The 21287-nt window shown below is 42.7% G+C and overlaps 1 long non-coding RNA gene across 1 annotated transcript; it reads right to left on the reverse strand.

Annotated features, from left to right (window-relative positions):
• Nucleotides 1-15097: 15097 nt before the first annotated feature.
• Nucleotides 15098-21084, reverse strand: LOC142740358 (uncharacterized). The gene is made up of 3 exons (XR_012880622.1): nucleotides 21017-21084; nucleotides 17135-17189; nucleotides 15098-16019 (listed from the first exon to the last, which is right to left on the reverse strand). It is a non-coding gene; the product is annotated as an uncharacterized LOC142740358 (long non-coding RNA).
• Between the last annotated feature and the right edge of the window lie 203 nt (nucleotides 21085-21287).

Below are 21287 nucleotides of genomic sequence, written 5' to 3' on the forward strand. Positions count from 1 at the left end.
AGTATACATATCACCCAGAATAAATATGTAATTACAGATATACACAATAATAGAAATGAATAATCCAATGAGGGAATCTTATCAAATGTTCTACGCCACTTTTATGCCGTATAAAAAGTCACATTATGGTGCACGCCGTATTTGCGCCATAGTTGCAGCTTTTCACACATTTCACCACCTTTATAAGTGACAGGAAAAGTTAGCAGGATTTCACAGCGGGAGCGGCAGAGCGGGAGCGGGGCCCCTCATGTATCAAAATATTTAGCATCACTTATGGCAGAAATTGGCACAAAATATGGAGCAAATCTCCTCCTGCTCATAGCAGACGTAGATATTAACCAATACTCCGGGACCGGAAGATGAAACACCGGTCATATGATCATAGAGAAAGTTCAGATCCTGGAATCTGCTCAGCACGAACATATGTCAGCTCATAAATGTCGGGTGTATAACTTCCCTACATACCTGGAGGATTTCTCTTCCTTTCTTGGTGCTGGTCACGTGGAGAGCTCTCCTCAGGTCTTCAGTCTCTTCATGTAAAAATGAGCCGTCCAATAGTCTATGGTCTTCATACACCAAGTACATCATTGTGATGTCATGGAATGTTCAGGTGTCATGTGATCTCGTGATGTAATGGAATGTTCAGGTGTCATGTGGTCTCGTGATGCCATGGAATGTTCAGGTGTCATGTGATCTGGTGATGTCATGGAATGTTCAGGTGTCATGTGACCTGGTGATGTCAGGTGTCATGTGATCTTGTAATGTATTTTGGTGTCAAGGATGCCATTGTTAAATATTAATAAAGTTTCCAATATTTAAACGAATGTCATCCATTTTGTTGGTGGGATTGTCATTCTGTTTTATGTTATGTAAACTAAACTAAACTTCCGACAAGCTTCTGACATGTCATAGTGACATTTCAGAAGTTTTGATTGGAGGGGGTCCGAGAACTGAGACCCCCACCAATCGCTAAAACTAAGCGGCAGAAGTGCTCGGCTTTTTCCGGAAATCAGTGCATCTGTGTGCGGACTCAATAGAAAGTCTATGAACCCGTACTCCGATACATCGACTTTCCGGAGAAAGATGAACAGAAACGAAGCTGCTCAGCTCTCACAGGAGCTCTTCTGCCACTTCGTTTTAGGATTGGTGGGGGTCTCAGTGCTTGGACCCCCTACAATTAAATCTTCTGACATGTCACTATGACGTGTCAGAAGTTTGTGGAACGTTTAGTTACCCTTTACTGATTTGAATGGGTGCTCGCCCTAATGAGAAACCGTCATGTTTTGTCATTTTTAAACCACATTCCTCCCCTTGTTCCTGGCGTCCTCTTGATTCCAGCGCTGTCATTTTTTTTTCTCTGGCCCTCCCGTTGCCCCGCTACATCCCAAGCTCCGCGCCTACTATGCCAATTTTGAGTAAAGGTACAGAGAGCAGGAGACATTATCTGGCTGGTTCTGGCTTCTGCTGTGCCTGATGTCCACTCGCTCTATTTGGGACTTTCTGTTACCCTCGGGCTGTCTGGTTACCTGTTCAGGTATTGCCTGCACTGCCCCCCTTATCCAACACTGAACTCTGTTAGAACAACCTGGGTTCTCTGCAGCATAAACCATCCCGCCTAGCGGTGGGCTCTGGCGAATAACTCGGAGAAGCCTTAGACTCTGTCCATCAGAGTTGTGACGGATTTGGGGTTGCGGTCTTATTCGCACGCTTACTCCCGAAAGTCTCCAGCAGCCTTTTGGGAAATACGCAACCAGTGATTCCATAATAGATAATGCCACAGTGCCCGTTGTGGATAATGCCACACACCCACCCATAGATAATGCCACAGTGCCCGCTGTAGATAATGCCACACACCCACCTGTAGATAATGCCACAGTGCCCTCTGTAGATAATGCTACACACCCACCTGTAGATAATGCCACAGTGCCCTCTGCAGTTACTGCCCATAACGGTTCTCACCGGTTTGTTCGTGGATCCTCGGTGTCATCGGGGAGATGGTGCTTGGAACCCTGGCAACGCTTGGCACAGCGGGTAGAGGTGGTCGGATGAATAGGTACAGTCAGGACAGGCAGCAGACGTCGTAACGGGTATATGGCAGCAATAGGTCAAGGCAGGCGGCGGACAAGGATAGTCAAGTTCAAGCAGAGAGGTCAGTAACGGGAAATCCAGACAAAAGGCAGGAGGGATGGAAACAGGGAACCAGGGCACAGCACATCCATGATGCTCAACCATGTGACTCCTGGCTGTCAGCTGACATACCCGGAAGTAACAATGTAAACAACACAGAGCATGCTGACTCAATGGGAGGCTGTAGAAGTATCTGTTTGCTACACCTCATGCTATTCAAGGATGGAGTATAACACTATTAGGTTGGATATATGTCGCGTATCAGCTCAGGACCGCAATTGGACTACCACGATAGGAGCACCTACCCTGAAAATACATAATATATGGATAGAAGAACGACGTAATTGTAAACCTCACTTAAAACATTTGACACACTCCTGGACTCAATTGCTATACCTGCTACTTATTGATTGATATATTACAAGTGACTACACTGGGACTAGGAATGCATTGCCATACCCCCACCCAGAGGACCAAAAAAAGCCCTATGACTTGATATGGATTGTATATTAAATAAAACAGGTATAATTTGTTTGCTCGTTTAAACCTTCAGGATGTACGCAAGCCAATCTGTAAATCCATTGGGCCTCTTTACGCAGAATGAGGTTATCCCAATCCCCTCCCCGTTTAGGAGGACGTACCAGTTCAATTGCCTGAAATTTTAAACATTCTGCCCTGCCTTGATGTTTTGCATGCACATGTTTTGATATGGAAGTATCTCTTTCATTTGTAACATCTCCAACATGTTCCCTAATCCGGCGCCGAAACTGCCGTATCGTCTTGCCCACGTAATTCAGTGGGCACGGACATGTGATTAAATAGACAACTCCAGCCGTTTTGCAGTTCACAAAATCTCGGATATCATACTCAACCTTGGTGGTAACACTTTTGAATTTTTTTCCACTTTGAATGAAATCACAGGCTCTACAACTACCACATCTGTGTGTACCCGGTATCTGCCTGTCTAACCAAGTACCCTTTTGGATTATTGGATCAAAACAACTCTGCATCACCCTATCCCTGATGTTTTTACCTCTACGGAACGTGACTGAAGGCCATTGTGTTATCTGATCCGCCAAGTCCGCATCGGCTCCTAGGATACGCCAATACCTCTTGAGGATTTCCATGATTTCAGATTGTTTGGAGTCAAAAGTACCTATGAGCCTAGTGACCCTTTCCTCTTGACGTTGTCTAGGGACTAAAAGGCTCTGCCTATCTGCATCCCTCGCTCCCTCATAGGCCTTTCTAATTACCCCCTTAGGGAAGCCTCTCTCCTTCAATCTGTTTGTGAGGTCATGTGCCTGTGACTCAAAATCGTCCATTGAACTACAATTTCGGCGTACTCTCATAAATTGGCCTCTGGGAATCCCACGTTTGAGGGGATAAGGGTGACAACTGTTCCATTGTAGGAAACTATTGGTTGCTGTCTCCTTTCGGTGTACTTTAGTACGTATTGTGCCTTCCTTAGTTTTAATTATCTTAAGATCTAAAAAAGATAATTCCTGATCACTGATCTCACATGTGAACCTGAGCCCTAGATCGTTTGTATTAAGGGCTGCCACAAAATTATTGAATTCCTCCACTGTGGAATTCCAGAGCAACAACACGTCATCAATATATCTAATCCAGATACCTATTGATGAAGTCCACTTGACAAATTTATCCCCAAAGACCACTGTCTCTTCCCACCAACCAAGAAACAAGTTTGCATAAGTGGGAGCAGTGGGACTCCCCATTGCTGTACCACGTTGCTGATGAAAAATACGGTCTTCAAAGATAAAAACATTCCTTTCTAACACAAAGTGTAATAATTGCAAAACAAGCTGGTTATGACCCACATATTGAGTGCCCCTAGATTATAGAAAGTATTCCACTGCTTCACAGCCAAGTCTATGTGGAATGGAGGAATACAAAGCCTCCACATCCAAACTCGCCAGAAATGTATTTTGTTCCAAAGTGATACCCTCAATTTGTTTCCGTGTTGTGCAGTAGAATACCTGCTGCTGAAGATATATCGCTGGCATCCTGGCCAGACTGACAGACCCCTGATTATAAGTATAGAAATGCGTAGGGTCGGGTGAAGTGAGGGAATTTTGCGTAGGGGGCAGTGGCATTGTTGTGCATCTGTACATTGGGAGAATCTGGTGCGGTTAACGCAGGCTCCTGTGTGAACGAGGGTCCAAACCACTGCTTTACCAATGTTATACGCTGATTCCATATTTTGATATCTCTGTTTACATACCCAGTCACAAAGGGTTCGCAAACGAACTAGGACTGGGAGTATTGTGTTTAATACGTTTTTAAATACAAGGTTGGGCTTTTCACAGTGGTGATTGTACCCCTGTTTTTAGATAGCTATGAAATAAAAATTATACATTTTACTCATTTATCACTTCAGTGAATAACCAGGGCACAGGGAACTCACGGGGAACTTGGTTGAACAAGCAGGGATGCAAAGGAGGAGGAACCTTAAATAGGAAGTCTTAGGAATTAAGGCGCGCGCTGGCCCTTTAAGAAAGGACGAGTCAGCGCGTGCACCCTCTAGTGACTGCAGCCGCACATCGAGGATGACGGCCGCGGAGGGAGGTAAAGGATGCACTCACCTGACGCCGTCCAGGGCCAGCAGAGCGTCCGGATCGGGTAAGTGGAGCTCGGGATGAGCAGCTGGTGATGGACGGAGCTGGAACCGGAGCAGAGGCCGTGGGGACGGTGGGGAACGGCGCGGGAGCCATTACAGTACCCCCCCCCCCCCCTTTACTCTCCCTCTTTTTAGGCTTGCTTAGAAACCTTCGCTCAAAGTCCTTCATGAGAGCTGGGGCGTTGATATTCTCCACGGGCTCCCATGATCTCTCCTCAGGACCATAATCTTTCCAGTCCACTAGGTACCACAATGTCCCCCGTAATCGTTTGACATCCAGGATCTCTTGAATTTCAAATTCGGCATCAGCCGCTGGCGCAAGATGGACAGGAATTTTCTTAGAAAAACGGTTGAGTATAGTGGGTTTCAGCAGAGAAATATGGATGGAGTTAGAGATTGTCAGAGACTGAGGAAGGCGAAGTCTGAAAGTTACTGGATTAATTTGTTTAGTTATTTCATAGGGACCCAGAAACAGAGGAGCTAGCTGAAGGGGTCTTCAGACGTATGTACCGGGTGGACAGCCAGACTTTATCCCCAGGAAGGAGCTGCGGCGGTATCCTGCGTCTTTTATCCGCGTCTTTTTTAAACATGGCTACGGCTTTGTGGATGGAGTCCTTGGCCGTCTGCCAAATCCGTACGAACCTCAGAAGGCACAGAGACTGGTAGGGGAATTCCTGGGTGCTGGCCATACACCAAGCAGAAGGGAGAAGAGCGGGTAGATTCCCCCGTATGGTTGTTGTAGGAAAATTCGGCCCATGGAAGCAGACTTGTTCAGTCATCTTGTCGCGGAGACACGAAATTCCTGAGGAAACCTTCAAGTATTTGGTTTATCCGCTCTACTTGACCATTGGATTGGGGATGGTACACGGAAGAGAAGTCCAGTTTGACCTCCAGCAGTTTGCACAAGGCTCTCCAGAACTTGGATGTGAACTGAACTCCTCTGTCAGAAACAATGTGCTTAGGAAGACCATGAAGGCCAAAGATGTGCTTGACAAACAGCATTGCCAGTCGGGAAGATGACGGAAGGCCTGAGAGAGATACGAAGTGCGCCATCTTAGAAAAGCGATCCACCACAACCCAGATCACGGTACACCCAGCAGAACTAGGTAGATCGGTGATGAAGTCCATGGCTAGGTGCGACCAGGGAGAGTCAGGCACGGGCAGGGAGTGCAAAAGGCCAGCAGGTCTTGAATGGGAGACTTTAATTTGAGAGCAAGTGGAGCAGGCAGAAACAAAGTCTTTAGTGTCTTGGGACATGGAAGGCCCCCAGTACTGACGGGCAATCAAATTGAGAGTCTTTTTGATGCCAGGGTGCCCCGAAACCCTGGAGGCATGACCCCAACGCAGAACACAATCCCTTTGTTTAGGGGGTACGTAGGTCTTTCCTCGAGGAATGTGTACCACTTCAGCTGGAGCAGCGATCACAGTACGTTTCGGATCTATAATAAACTGTTTGTATACCTATGTTAGACAAGGCATCGGCCCTCACATTCTTGTCGGGCGATAATGGAGCTCGAACTGGAACCTGGTAAAGAAGAGTGACCACCTGGACTGACGAGGGTTCAACCATTGGGCCGTTTGGAGGTAGGTCTGTAAATATTAGGATCGGATGAGCTGCACCCTCTTGTAGATGTCTCCACTCTTCCAGAGCCAATTTGTTGGCCAGTAACTCCCGATCCCCAATAGAATAGTTGCGTTCTGCGGAAGAGAAGAGCTTAGAGAAATATCCACATACCATTGACTTGCCCTTGGGACCTCTCTGGAACAGGATGCGACAGAGGTTGCGTCCACCTCCAACAAGAACTGCAGAGAGACATCCGGATGATGGAGGATAGAGGCTGACGTGAAGGCACTCTTCATGCTATTGAATGCGGACTCTGCCTCGGGAGTCCACACCTTGGCGTTCATGCCCTTCTTAGTGAAGTTACAGATAGGAGAAGTCAGTGAGGAGAAGTTTAAAATAAACTGTCTATAAAAATTGGCGAATCCCAAAAAGCGCTCAATGGCCCTCAAACTTTGAGGGTGTGGCCCATTCCAGGACAGACTTTACCTTCTCAGGATTCATCTCGAGACCTCGATTCGAGACGATGTAGCCCAGGAACGGTAGAGCATCTCTATCAAACACGCACTTCTCCAACTTGGCATACAGACGATTCTCCCTTAACCGTAGCAGAACTTGACGGGCATGTGTCTGATGCGTCATAGGATCTGGAGAAAAAAATCAAGATTTCATCAAGATAGACCACAACACAAACATAGAGGAGGTCACAGAAAATGTCATTAACAAACTCCTGGAAGACCGTGGGAGCATTATACAAGCCGAAGGGCATTACTAGATACTCATAGTGTCCATCACGGGTGTTAAATGGAGTCTTCCATTCGCCACCCTGGCGAATCCGGATTAGGTTGTAAGCCCGATGCAGGTCTAGTTTAGAAAAAATCTTGGTACCACGTATACGATCAAACAGTTCAGAGATCAGTGGCAACGTATATTTATTCTTCACCATGATCTGGTTGAGACCACGGTAGTCGATACAAGAACGCAGGGAGCCATCTCTCTTTTTGACAAAGAAGAACCCGGCTCCTGCCGGGGAGGAGGATTTTCATATGAAGCCCCTCTCCATGTTCTCTTTCACATAGGCGGACATGTACAGAGTCTCTGGCAAGGAGAGAGGATATACCCTACCACGGGGAAGGGATGCACCAGGAATCAGCTCGATAGGGCAGTCATACGCCTGATGTGGAGGTAATGTCTCCGCCTTCCTCTTGCTGAAGATGTCCGAAAATACAGCATAATGACCCGGCAATCCTGCCAATGACCGAGGAAGAGGAGGCTGAACTGAACGAATCTGCACCAGGCAACGGCTTTGACACTTAGGTCTCCTCTGGAGCACCTCACCAGAATTCCAGTCCAGGACTAGAGCATGCAGTCGGAGCCAAGGCAAGCCCAGCAACACAGGGTTAACAGCTTTGGATAGGATATAGAACGGCAGAAGATCAGAGTGAAGGGCTCATACTTGTAGCCTCAGTGGCTTGGTCACAGCTATAATTGTGTCTGACAGAGGTAGTCCATTTACTGAAGCAACTGTCAACGGGTTCTCCAGATGGGTGGTGGGTAATTGAAGAAGGTCCACCAGGTCTCTACGGATGAAATTAGCAGCAGAACCAGAGTCCAGATACGCAGAGACCTGATGCGTTCTCTCGCCGGACACTATGGTCACAGGTACGGACAATCTAGACGGAAGTCCCTTCTTACCAAAGGTTTTCACTCCTAGCAACCCTAGACTTTGGGATCTTTGGGGACACAGGCGCACAAGATGGCCAACGTGGCTGCAATAAAGACAGAGTCCAAAAGTGCGTCTGCGTTGTCTCTCCTGGGTGGATAGCTTACACTGGTCCATTAACAAAGACTCCTTAGGAGGATCGACATCTGAGGACAGCAGGGGTTGCTGCAAAGTAGGAGCCAGACTGATAATGACTCCCTCCCGTCTAACCTCTTGGAATTGTTCTCGGATCTGTATATCAATCCGGGCGGACAGAAGGATGAGGTCATCCAGGGTAGGCGGCAGATCTCGAGCGGCAAGTTCGTCCTTAATTTTAGGAGCCAGTCCATGCCAGAATGCAGCTACCAGGGCCTCATTGTTCCATAACAGCTCTCCCGCCAGGGTGCGGAAGTGGATGGCGTACTCACTCATGGAGGTGTTTCCTTGGCGTAGGTTAATCAAAGAGGCCGATGCAGATGAGACCCATCCAGGCTACTCAAACACCATACGAAAAGTCTGGAGGAAGCCTTGGAAAAGAGGCATGATGAAAGCGACCCTTGCACCATCAGACGAAAATGCCCTACTATACAGGCTGAAGTGGATCTGGTACTGATTCAGAAATCCATGGCAGGTACTTGCGTCTCCATCATAGCGGTCAGGAAGTGGCAAAGAAACACGCGGGTCAACACTGCCAAGAGGTTTAGTCTGAGGATCAACACTGCCAGGAGGTGTAGTAGGAGGAACGACAGTATGTGCCTCATGCCGACGTGCAAGAATTTTCAACGCCTGGAGGAGTTGGTACTGTCGAGAATGGAGGTCTAGCATACCTGCATGCATTTCTCGAGAGGTCGTCATGGTCTTGAATCGACCAGCGGAGTCCATCGCCTGAGTGTACTGTCAGGTAGGGTTTGTGGACCCACTGGGCCGTACCGCCTTGACGTTATGGCAGCTGGTCAACAGGGTGCAGGTCAATGTCTATAGTTCATATAGGGTACCTGTGGCAGCTCGGACAGTAGCAAGGCAGGCTCGGCTGGGACAAGGCAGCAGGTAGACGTCAGACGAGGTGAAGCAGGTAAGGCATGGTATACAGCACGGCACGACTTTGGCTCAGCACAGTACTCGACCAGGATAGTACAGAATACAAGGAACAGGAACAGGAACACACTAGGAGACCATTGCATAGACAAACTAGGGAAACAACAACAACGCTTAGGCATCGAAGCAGGGGGCTGGAACCCTCTTATAGTCCAGGGTACTCACGGCCTGATGCTTCATCAAAGTCTGGTGTGAGCGCTGCCCCTTTAAGAGCGGGCACAAGCATGCGCACGCACCCTACGGGATCCGGCTGAGGTGAGTGGAAGCGAGTGCTGGCGTCTCGTGGGAAGGAGACTGGGGAAAGCGCTCGCCGACTCGTGGCTGCAGGCTATCATGGGGAGAGTGGCACTGATGGCCCGCAGCCACGGACATGACAGAGTACTGGCGTCTCCTAGGAAGGAGATGTCGGTCAGCACTAGGTAGTCTGCGGTCGCGCCCGTCTGGGCGGTAAGTAGAAATGATGAGCCGCGGCCGCGGACTTTACACATATTAGACGTTTTTTGCGGAAAAATGTTTTGCTCAAACCTGGCCCCTGTGGCTCTTCTTCGGGCTCCCTCCTTCAAATCAAACTCTGTGTTAAGCCACCCCTGAATAGTGGCCCGTATTTACCCTGGTCAGTATTTTATGGTAAAAAGGTGGCAATCCTTGGCTGAATATTGTAAACTGCAGGACGTGGTGGATGTTGGAGTGAGGACTGGCCGGGTTCTGCTCCAGATGTTCCTATAATATGGGGGTTACCAATGATCCTGGGGGAATTTATCAGTGGAATGACGTCCGCTTGCTGGTGTAGAAATGACGCAATGTTGGCGCACGCCCTATTTGTGATAAAATCCGCAGCTTTTCTAGTCTCTCACTGCTTTTGAACATTAGACGGGGTTAATTGTAAAGGGCCGGGGCCGCCATAGGTCTGACAGATTTACTGATTCTCACCACAGAAAATGCTGCAGATTGTAGAGTAAATCTTCGCTTTCTTTCCTGACTCTGAGACAGACCAAAATGCGCCAAATTTATTCAGAGACCTGGACCTTCTAGAAATGTGGCCGCGCTTTACTCCGAGACACTTTGGTTTCAGACTGGTCTATGGCACGCTGGTCTACATAAATCTGCCCCCTCCTCTATTATATTACACCCGAGTTATGGAAGAATCCCGGAGAATAACGACACCAGAGACGGTGGTTTTAGCAATAAGCAGAAATGTCATAAAAAGAATGACTTTCTCTATTTTTATTAAATGATGAGAGTTGTGGCTCTTAATTCAGGACCTGGGGAGTGTAAACTCCGGGTGACAGTCAATCTGACCGTCCAGCAATTGTCACAAAGGACAATTCTCATTGCAAGGTCCTGAGGTAAGAGCCACAACCCAGTGATCCAGAGGAAGGCGAAGAAAACCCCCGGAGATCTGTCTCCAAGGGGGAAAATAATTCCTTCCTGACCCCATATGTGGCGATCGGATATCACCCTGGATCAGATCGATCGTCTGCCTACTGCATCTGGACATAAAGCAGAGTCTGTTTATAACATCCAATACAATGTGACACGTTTACATTACAATGTAACGAAAGGAATCCTCTCCGACAGTTCACAATCAATTATTACCAGGACGCCTAACGCTAAAGGGAGGATCCCGCCATTTCCTAAGGGTTCCACCAAATCTTAAGCCCTGCTCCGAGGAGCTTACAATCTAAAAGAATGAACCCTCCAAATCTAAAAGGTGTTTTCCCACAAACAAAATGGTGTGATGTCTGATGGCTGGAGGTGCGAGCGCTAGGACCCCTGCATTTACAGGAACGCAGGTCCCCGAGTCCCCTGTGTGAATGGAGCGATAGTTCACAGGAGTGACCACTGCTCCATTCACTGCCCAGAAAATGGACGAAGCTAAAACTGTATCCCAAGTCCAGTACGGACATTCCAAATGGAGACATAGCCCTGCTCCCTGTCCTCTCACTGCAGAGTACGCCTTCCCGGCTATACTAAGGTTAGGACAGACAATGGAGCAACTCGGAGGTCTCCGTCCGGTAGACAGTGAGTGGGGCGGTGGTCACGCATGTGCACTGACACTCCATTTACACAGTGGAAACATAGACCTACTACGTTCTAGTGATCACTGGGGTCCCAGCGCTCGCACTTCCAGCCATCAGATATCTATGACCCGTCCTGTAGGATAAGTGATGAATGTTGATTATGGGAAACCACCTTTATTCTAACCTAATCTCTGTCTAGTGACGACGTCTTAATCTTCCCATGAGTTCTTGACTGTGTCTTATTCTTGAGATCGTGTCTTATTCTTAAGATTGAGTCTTATTCTTGAGATTGTGTCTTATTCTTGAGATTGTGTCGTAGTCTTGAGTTTGTGTTTTATTCTTGAGATTGTGTCGTAGTCTTGAAATTTAGTCTTATTCTTGAGATTGAGTCTTATTCTTGAGATTGTGTTTTATTCTTGAGATTGTGTCGTAGTCTTGAGATTGTGTCTTATTCTTGAGATTGTGTCTTATTCTTGAGATTGAGTCTTATTCTTGAGATTGTGTCTTATTCTTGAGATTGTGTCTTATTCTTGAGATTGTGTCTTATTCTTAAGATTGAGTCTTATTCTTGAGATTGTGTCTTATTCTTGAGATTGTGTCGTAGTCTTGAGTTTGTGTTTTATTCTTGAGATTGTGTCGTAGTCTTGAGATTGAGTCTTATTCTTGAGATTGTGTCTTATTCTTGAGATTGTGTCGTAGTCTTGAGATTGTGTCGTAGTCTTGAGATTGTGTCTTATTCTTGAGATTGAGTCTTATTCTTGAGATTGTGTCTTATTCTTGAGATTGTGTCTTAGTCTTGAGATTGTGTCTTATTCTTGAGATTGTGTCTTATTCTTAAGATTGAGTCTTATTCTTGAGATTGTGTCTTAGTCTTAAGATTGAGTCTTATTCTTGAGATTGTGTCTTATTCTTGAGATTGTGTCTTATTCTTGAGATTGTGTCTTAGTCTTGAGATTGTGTCTTATTCTTGAGATTGTGTCTTATTCTTAAGATTGAGTCTTATTCTTGAGATTGTGTCTTATTCTTAAGATTGAGTCTTATTCTTGAGATTGTGTCTTATTCTTGAGATTGTGTCTTATTCTTTAGATTGTGTCGTAGTCTTGAGATTGTGTCTTAGTCTTGAGATTGTGTCTTATTCTTGAGATTGAGTCTTATTCTTGAGATTGTGTTTTATTCTTGAGATTGTCTAGTAGTCTTGAGATTGAGTCTTATTCTTGAGATTGTGTCGTAGTCTTGAGATTGTGTCGTAGTCTTGAGATTGTGTCTTATTCTTGAGATTGAGTCTTATTCTTGAGATTGTGTCTTAGTCTTGAGATTGTGTCTTAGTCTTGAGATTGTGTCTTATTCTTGAGATTGTGTCTTATTCTTGAGATTGAGTCTTATTCTTGAGATTGTGTCTTATTCTTGAGATTGTGTCGTAGTCTTGAGATTGTGTCGTAGTCTTGAGATTGTGTCTTAGTCTTGAGATTGTGTCTTAGTCTTGAGATTGTGTCTTATTCTTGAGATTGAGTCTTATTCTTGAGATTGTGTTTTATTCTTGAGATTGTCTCGTAGTCTTGAGATTGAGTCTTATTCTTGAGATTGTGTCTTATTCTTGAGATTGTGTCGTAGTCTTGAGATTGTGTCGTAGTCTTGAGATTGTGTCTTATTCTTGAGATTGAGTCTTATTCTTGAGATTGTGTCTTATTCTTGAGATTGTGTCTTATTCTTGAGATTGTGTCTTAGTCTTGAGATTGTGTCTTATTCTTGAGATTGTGTCTTATTCTTAAGATTGAGTCTTATTCTTGAGATTGTGTCGTAGTCTTGAGATTGTGTCTTAGTCTTGAGATTGTGTTTTATTCTTGAGATTGAGTCTTATTCTTGAGATTGTGTTTTATTCTTGAGATTGTCTCGTAGTCTTGAGATTGAGTCTTATTCTTGAGATTGTGTCTTATTCTTGAGATTGTGTCGTAGTCTTGAGATTGTGTCGTAGTTTTGAGATTGTGTCTTATTCTTGAGATTGAGTCTTATTCTTGAGATTGTGTCTTATTCTTGAGATTGTGTCTTATTCTAGAGATTGTGTCTTATTCTTGAGATTGTGTCGTAGTCTTGAGATTGTGTCTTAGTCTTGAGATTGTGTCTTATTCTTGAGATTGTGTCTTATTCTTGAGATTGTGTCTTATTCTTGAGATTGTGTCTTATTCTTGAGATTGTGTCTTATTCTTGAGATTGTGTCTTATTCTTGAGATTGTGTCTTATTCTTGAGAGTGTCTTATTCTTGAGATTGTGTCTTATTCTTGAGATTGTGTCGTAGTCTTGAGATTGTGTCTTAGTCTTGAGATTGTGTCTTATTCTTGAGATTGAGTCTTATTCTTGAGATTGTGTCTTATTCTTGAGATTGTTTCGTCGTTTTGAGATTGTGTCTTAGTCTTGAAATTGTGTCTTATTCTTGAGATTGTGTCGTAGTCTTGAGATTGTGTCTTAGTCTTGAGATTGTGTCTTATTCTTGAGATTGAGTCTTATTCTTGAGATTGTGTCATATTCTTGAGACTGTGTCGTAGTCTTGAGATTGTGTCTTAGTCTTGAGATTGTGTCTTAATCTTGAGATTGAGTCTTATTCTTGAGATTGTGTCTTAGTCTTGAGATTGTGTCTTAATCTTGAGATTGAGTCTTATTCTTGAGATTGTGTCTTATTCTTGAGATTGTGTCGTAGTCTTGAGATTGTGTCGTAGTCTTGAGATTGTGTCTTAGTCTTGAGATTGTGTTTTAGTCTTGAAATTGTGTCTTAGTCTTGAGATTGTGTCTTAGTCTTGAGATTGTGTCTTAGTCTTGAGATTGTGTCTTATTCTTGAGAATGTGTCTTATTCTTGAGATTGAGTCTTATTCTTGAGATTGAGTCGTAGTCTTGAGATTGTGTCTTATTCTTGAGATTGTGTCTTATTCTTGAGATTGTGTTGTAGTCTTGAGATTGTGTCTTAGTCTTGAGATTGTGTCTTATTCTTGAGATTGTGTCTTATTCTTGAGATTGAGTCTTATTCTTGAGATTGTGTCTTATTCTTGAGATTGTGTCGTAGTCTTGAGATTGTGTATTAGTCTTATGATTGTGTCTTAGTCTTAAGATTGTGTCTTATTCTTGAGATTGTGTCTTAGTCTTGAGATTGTGTCTTATTCTTGAGATTGTGTCTTATTCTTAAGATTGAGTCTTATTCTTGAGATTGTATCTTATTCTTGAGATTGTGTCTTATTCTTGAGATTGTGTCGTAGTCTTGAGATTGTGTCTTAGTCTTGAGATTGTGTCTTATTCTTGAGATTGAGTCTTATTCTTGAGATTGTGTTTTATTCTTGAGATTGTCTAGTAGTCTTGAGATTGAGTCTTATTCTTGAGATTGTGTCGTAGTCTTGAGATTGTGTCGTAGTCTTGAGATTGTGTCTTATTCTTGAGATTGAGTCTTATTCTTGAGATTGTGTCTTATTCTTGAGATTGTGTCTTAGTCTTGAGATTGTGTCTTATTCTTGAGATTGTGTTTTATTCTTAAGATTGTGTCTTATTCTTAAGATTGAGTCTTATTCTTGAGATTGTGTCTTATTCTTGAGATTGTGTCGTAGTCTTGAGATTGTGTCTTAGTCTTGAGATTGTGTCTTATTCTTGAGATTGAGTCTTATTCTTGAGATTGTGTTTTATTCTTGAGATTGTCTCGTAGTCTTGAGATTGAGTCTTATTCTTGAGATTGTGTCTTATTCTTGAGATTGTGTCGTAGTCTTGAGATTGTGTCGTAGTCTTGAGATTGTGTCTTAGTCTTGAGATTGTGTCTTATTCTTGAGATTGAGTCTTATTCTTGAGATTGTGTTTTATTCTTGAGATTGTCTCGTAGTCTTGAGATTGAGTCTTATTCTTGAGATTGTGTCTTATTCTTGAGATTGTGTCGTAGTCTTGAGATTGTGTCGTAGTCTTGAGATTGTGTCTTATTCTTGAGATTGAGTCTTATTCTTGAGATTGTGTCTTATTCTTGAGATTGTGTCTTATTCTTGAGATTGTCTCTTAGTCTTGAGATTGTGTCTTATTCTTGAGATTGTGTCTTATTCTTGAGATTGAGTCTTATTCTTGAGATTGTGTCTTATTCTTAAGATTGAGTCTTATTTTTGAGATTGTGTCGTAGTCTTGTGATTGTGTCTTAGTCTTGAGATTGTGTCTTATTCTTGAGATTGAGTCTTATTCTTGAGATTGTGTTTTATTCTTGAGATTGTCTCGTAATCTTGAGATTGAGTCTTATTCTTGAGATTGTGTCTTATTCTTGAGATTGTGTCATAGTCTTGAGATTGTGTCGTAGTCTTGAGATTGTGTCTTATTCTTGAGATTGAGTGTTATTCTTGAGATTGTGTCTTATTCTTGAGATTGTGTCTTATTCTTGAGATTGTGTCTTATTCTTGAGATTGTGTCTTATTCTTGAGATTGTGTCTTATTCTTAAGATTGAGTCTTATTCTTGAGATTGTGTCTTATTCTTGAGATTGTGTCTTATTCTTGAGATTGTGTCGTAGTCTTGAGATTGTGTCTTAGTCTTGAGATTGTGTCTTATTCTTGAGATTGAGTCTTATTCTTGAGATCTTGTCTTATTCTTGACATTGTTTCGTCGTTTTGAGATTGTGTCTTAGTCTTGAAATTGTGTCTTATTCTTGAAATTGTGTCGTAGTCTTGAGATTGTGTCTTAGTCTTATGATTGTGTCTTAGTCTTGAGATTGTGTCTTAATCTTGAGATTGAGTCTTATTCTTGAGATTGTGTTTTATTCTTGAGATTGTGTCGTAGTCTTGAGATTGTGTCTTAGTCTATAGATTGTGTCTTACTCTTGAGTTGATGTCTTTGTGTCTTTAATCTTTTGATTTGATGAGATTTTCTGTTCTAGAAGAAAAAAAAACACAATTCAGTTTTATGTTCACTACAATACCCCAGTGTACATATCCCCCAGTATACATATCACCCAGTATACATATCACCCAGTATACATATCACCCAGTATACATATCACCCAGTATACATATAAACCAGTATACATATCACCCAGTATACATATCACCCAGTATACATATCACCCAGTATACATATCATCCAGTATACATATCACACAGTATACATATAATTCAGTATACATATCACGCAGTATACATATCACCCAGTTTACATATCATCCAGTATACATATCATCCAGTATACATATCATCCAGTATACATATCACGCAGTATACATATCATCCAGTATACATATCACGCAGTATACATATCACCCAGTATACATATAAACCAGTATACATATCATCCAGTATACTTATCAGGCAGTATACATATCACCCAGTGTACATATCACCCAGTGTACATATCATCCAGTATACATGTTACCCAGTGTACATATCCCCCAGTATACATACCATACAGTATACATATCATCCAGTATACATATCACCCAGGATACATATCACCCAGTATACATATCATCCAGTATACATATCACTCAGTATACATATCACCCAGTATACATATCACCCAGTATACATATCATCCAGTTTACATATTACCCAGTATACATATCATCCAGTCTACATATCACAAAGTATACATATCACGCAGTATACATTATTCTTGAGATTGTGTCTTATTCTTGAGATTGTGTCGTAGTCTTGAGATTGTGTCTTAGTCTTGAGATTGTGCCTTATTCTTGAGATTGAGTCTTATTCTTGAGATCTTGTCTTATTCTTGAGATTGTTTCGTCGTTTTGAGATTGTGTCTTAGTCTTGAAATTGTGTCTTATTCTTGAAATTGTGTCGTAGTCTTGAGATTGTGTCTTAGTCTTATGATTGTGTCTTAGTCTTGAGATTGTGTCTTAATCTTGAGATTGAGTCTTATTCTTGAGATTGTGTTTTATTCTTGAGATTGTGTCGTAGTCTTGAGATTGTGTCTTAGTCTTGAGATTGTGTCTTAGTCTTGAGATTGTAAATCTTAGTCTATAGATTGTGTCTTACTCTTGAGTTGATGTCTTTGTGTCTTTAATCTTTTGATTTGATGAGATTTTCTGTTCTAGAAGAAAAAAAAACACAATTCAGTTTTATGTTCACTACAATACCCCAGTGTACATATCCCCCAGTATACATATCACCCAGTATACATATCACCCAGTATACATATCACCCAGTATACATATCACCCAGTATACATATCACCCAGTATACATATCACCCAGTATACATATCACCCAGTATACATATAAACCAGTATACATATCACCCAGTATACATATCACCCAGTATACATATCACCCAGTATACATATCATCCAGTATACATATCACACAGTATACATATAATTCAGTATACATATCACGCAGTATACATATCACCCAGTTTACATATCATCCAGTATACATATCATCCAGTATACATATCATCCAGTATACATATCACCCAGTATACATATCACCCAGTATACATATCATCCAGTATACATATCATCCAGTATACATATCACGCAGTATACATATCATCCAGTATACATATCACGCAGTATACATATCACCCAGTATACATATAAACCAGTATACATATCATCCAGTATACTTATCAGGCAGTATACATATCACCCAGTGTACATATCACCCAGTGTACATATCACCCAGTGTACATATCATCCAGTATACATGTTACCCAGTGTACATATCCCCCAGTATACATACCATACAGTATACATATCATCCAGTATACATATCACCCAGGATACATATCACCCAGTATACATATCATCCAGTATACATATCACTCAGTATACATATCACCCAGTATACATATCACCCAGTATACATATCATCCAGTTTACATATTACCCAGTATACATATCATCCAGTCTACATATCACAAAGTATACATATCACGCAGTATACATATCATCCAGTATACATATTACCAGTGTACATATCCCCCAGTGTACATATAATCCAGTATACATATCATCCATTATACATATAACCCAGTATACATATAACCCAGTATATATACCGTATATGTCGGCGTATAAGACGACTGGGCGTATAAGACGACCCCCAACTTTTACCCTTAAAATATAGAATTTAAGATATACTCACCATTTTGTGCAGGAGCGCTTCACTATGGCCATCGGCGGCAGGACCCAGGACTCTCTGTCTCTTTGAACTCGCGCATGCGCAGATAGGCTGCTTCATCGCGCGAGATCTGAGAGGCAGGGAATGAGAGGAAAGGGCGGGCCAGAGGATCTTACAGAGATGTTCCCTGGCGGCTAATACCGGCTTCCCTCAGATCCGTGGCGGATTCCGTGCAACCGGGAGCCTGTGTACCGGACTGCAGGCTCACAAGGTAACACACAACCTGTGTGTAGACAATATGTAGACTAGGGATGTCACGATACCAGAATTTGGACTTCGATACCGATACTTCGTTTAGTATTGCGATTTCGATACCAATTTCGATACTTTTGGCAACAGTAATAAAAAAAAAATTCTTCCGTTTTCTGATGTGAGGCGCGACGTGTGATGAATTTTGAACGCGCCTCACATTAATAGTAATTAATCCCATCATGTTTCTCAGTCATATTGGGTTAATGTGCGAGGTACATGATGGGGTTAATTACTATTAATGTGAGGAACATGGAGGGTAAATTCATCGCACCTCGCGCCTCACATATGAAAGCCGTGTTTATTTCATTTTTTTACAGTGTACATATCATAAATGATGCAAAAACATTGTTGTCCGCGCCATTACTGAATGTGTGTATTTTATGTATTGAGACTTATTTTAATGTTTATTGTAAAAAAGGTGAAGGTGTATTTTTTTTTAAATTTAACAATACTTTGTTTTTACTTTATTTTTAAACTTTAATGTACTGACATATATCAGATATATCCCAGTACATTACCCTGTGGACAGATAACACACAGGCAGTTGTTAGGACATACTTGGGTATGTCCTAACAACATGAAATATGGTAAGACAGCCCTGGGGTCCGTCAATAGACCCTGGGCTGTCTGCCCATATATGGTATGGCCCTCGATCGCGTCACAGGAATTCCCTGTGACGCGATCCAGGGGCATCCCCCCTTCTCACTTTCCCCTGAATGCTGCAGTCAGCTGTGATCGCAGCATTCAGGGGAATAACGGCGGAGATGTGAGGTTTCTCTGATCTCCGCCGTTATAGCGCGGGGCTGCGGCTGTGTAATACAGCCATTGCCCCGCTCCTGACAGGAAGTGCGCGCGCGGTCAGCATGAGGTGATGCAGCCGGCGCTGCACTAATGAGCGGCAGTTCAGGCACTGAAGACAGAACATGGGGGTGTTTTGTAGCGCGCCCGCCATGTTCTGTCTCCAGTGCCGCCGCTCATTAGTGCAGCGCTGGCCGCATCGAATCATCCTGACCCCGCAAACTTATCATGACTCAGGAGCGGGGCTGTGGCTGAATTACACAGCCGCAGCCGCGCTCCCATACATTCATGTGTCACTATACTGAGCTGTGCGGCTGCAACGTGCATCCCTAATGTAGACAATATCCGGCATATAAGACGACCCCACACTTTTGACATTTTTTTAAGGGTGTAAAAAGTCGTCTTGTACGCCGATATATACGGTATATCACCCAGTATACATATCATCCAGTATAGATATCACCCAATGTACATATCATCCAGTATACATATCATCCAGTATACATATCACCCAGTATACATATCACCCAGTATACATATCACCCAGAGTACATATCCCCCAGTCTACATATCCCCCAGTGTACTTATAATCCAGTATACATATCATCCAGTATACATATAATCCAGTATACATATCATCCAGTATAGATATCACCCAATGTACATATCATCCAGTATACATATCACCCAGTATACATATCATCCCGTATACATATCACCCAGTATACATATCATCCAGTGAACATATCAACCAGTATATATAGCACACAGATACATATCACCCAGTATACATATCACCCAGTGAACATATCACCCAGTATACATATCACCCAGTATACATATCACCCAGTATACATATCACCTCCAGGTATACATATCACCCAGTTAACATATCATCCAGTATACATATCACCCAGTATATATATCACCCAGCATACATATCACCCAGTATATATATCACCCAGTATACATATAACCCAGTATACATATCACCCAGTATATATATCACCCAGTATACATATAACCCAGTATACATATCACCCAGTATATATATCATCCAGTATACATATAACCCAGTGAACATATCACCCAGTATACATATCACCCAGTATACATATAACCCAGTATACATATCACCCAGTATACATATAACCCAGTATACATATCACCCAGTATACATATCACCCAGTATACATATCACCCAGTATACATATCACCCAGTATACATATCATCCAGAATAAATATGTAATTACAGATATACACCATAATAGAAATGAATAATCCAGTGAGGGAAACTTATCAAATGATCTACGCCACTTTTATGCCATATAATAAGTCACATAATGGTGCACGCCGTATTTGCGCCATAGTTGCAGATTTTCACAGATTTCACCACTTTTATAAGTGACAAGAAAAGTAAGCGGGGTTTCACAGCGGGAGCGGGAGAGCGGGAGCGGTGCCCCTCATAGACCAAAATATTTAGCATCACTTATGGCAGAAATTGGCACAAAATATGGAGCAAATCTACTCTTGCTCATAGCAGACGTAGATATCAACCAATACTCCGGGACCGGAAGATGAAACACCGGTCATATGGTCATAGAGAAAGTTCAGATCCTGGAATCTGCTCAACACGGACATATGTCAGCTCATAAATGTCGGGTGTATAACTTCCCTACATACCTGGAGGACTTCTCTTCCTTTCTTGGTGCTGGTCACGTGGAGAGCTCTCCACAGGTCTTCAGTCTCTTCATGTAAAAATGAGACGTCCAATAGTCTATGGTCTTCATACACCAAGTACATCATTGTGATGTCATGGAATGTTCAGGTGTCATATGACCTGGTGATGTCATGGAATGTTCAGGTGTCATGTGACCTGGTGATGTCATGGAATGTTCAGGTGTCATGTGACCTGGTGATGTCATGGAATGTTCAGGTGTCATGTGGTCTTGTA

This window comes from Rhinoderma darwinii, chromosome 2, assembly GCF_050947455.1.
Source record: "Rhinoderma darwinii isolate aRhiDar2 chromosome 2, aRhiDar2.hap1, whole genome shotgun sequence".
NCBI lineage: Eukaryota > Metazoa > Chordata > Amphibia > Anura > Rhinodermatidae > Rhinoderma > Rhinoderma darwinii.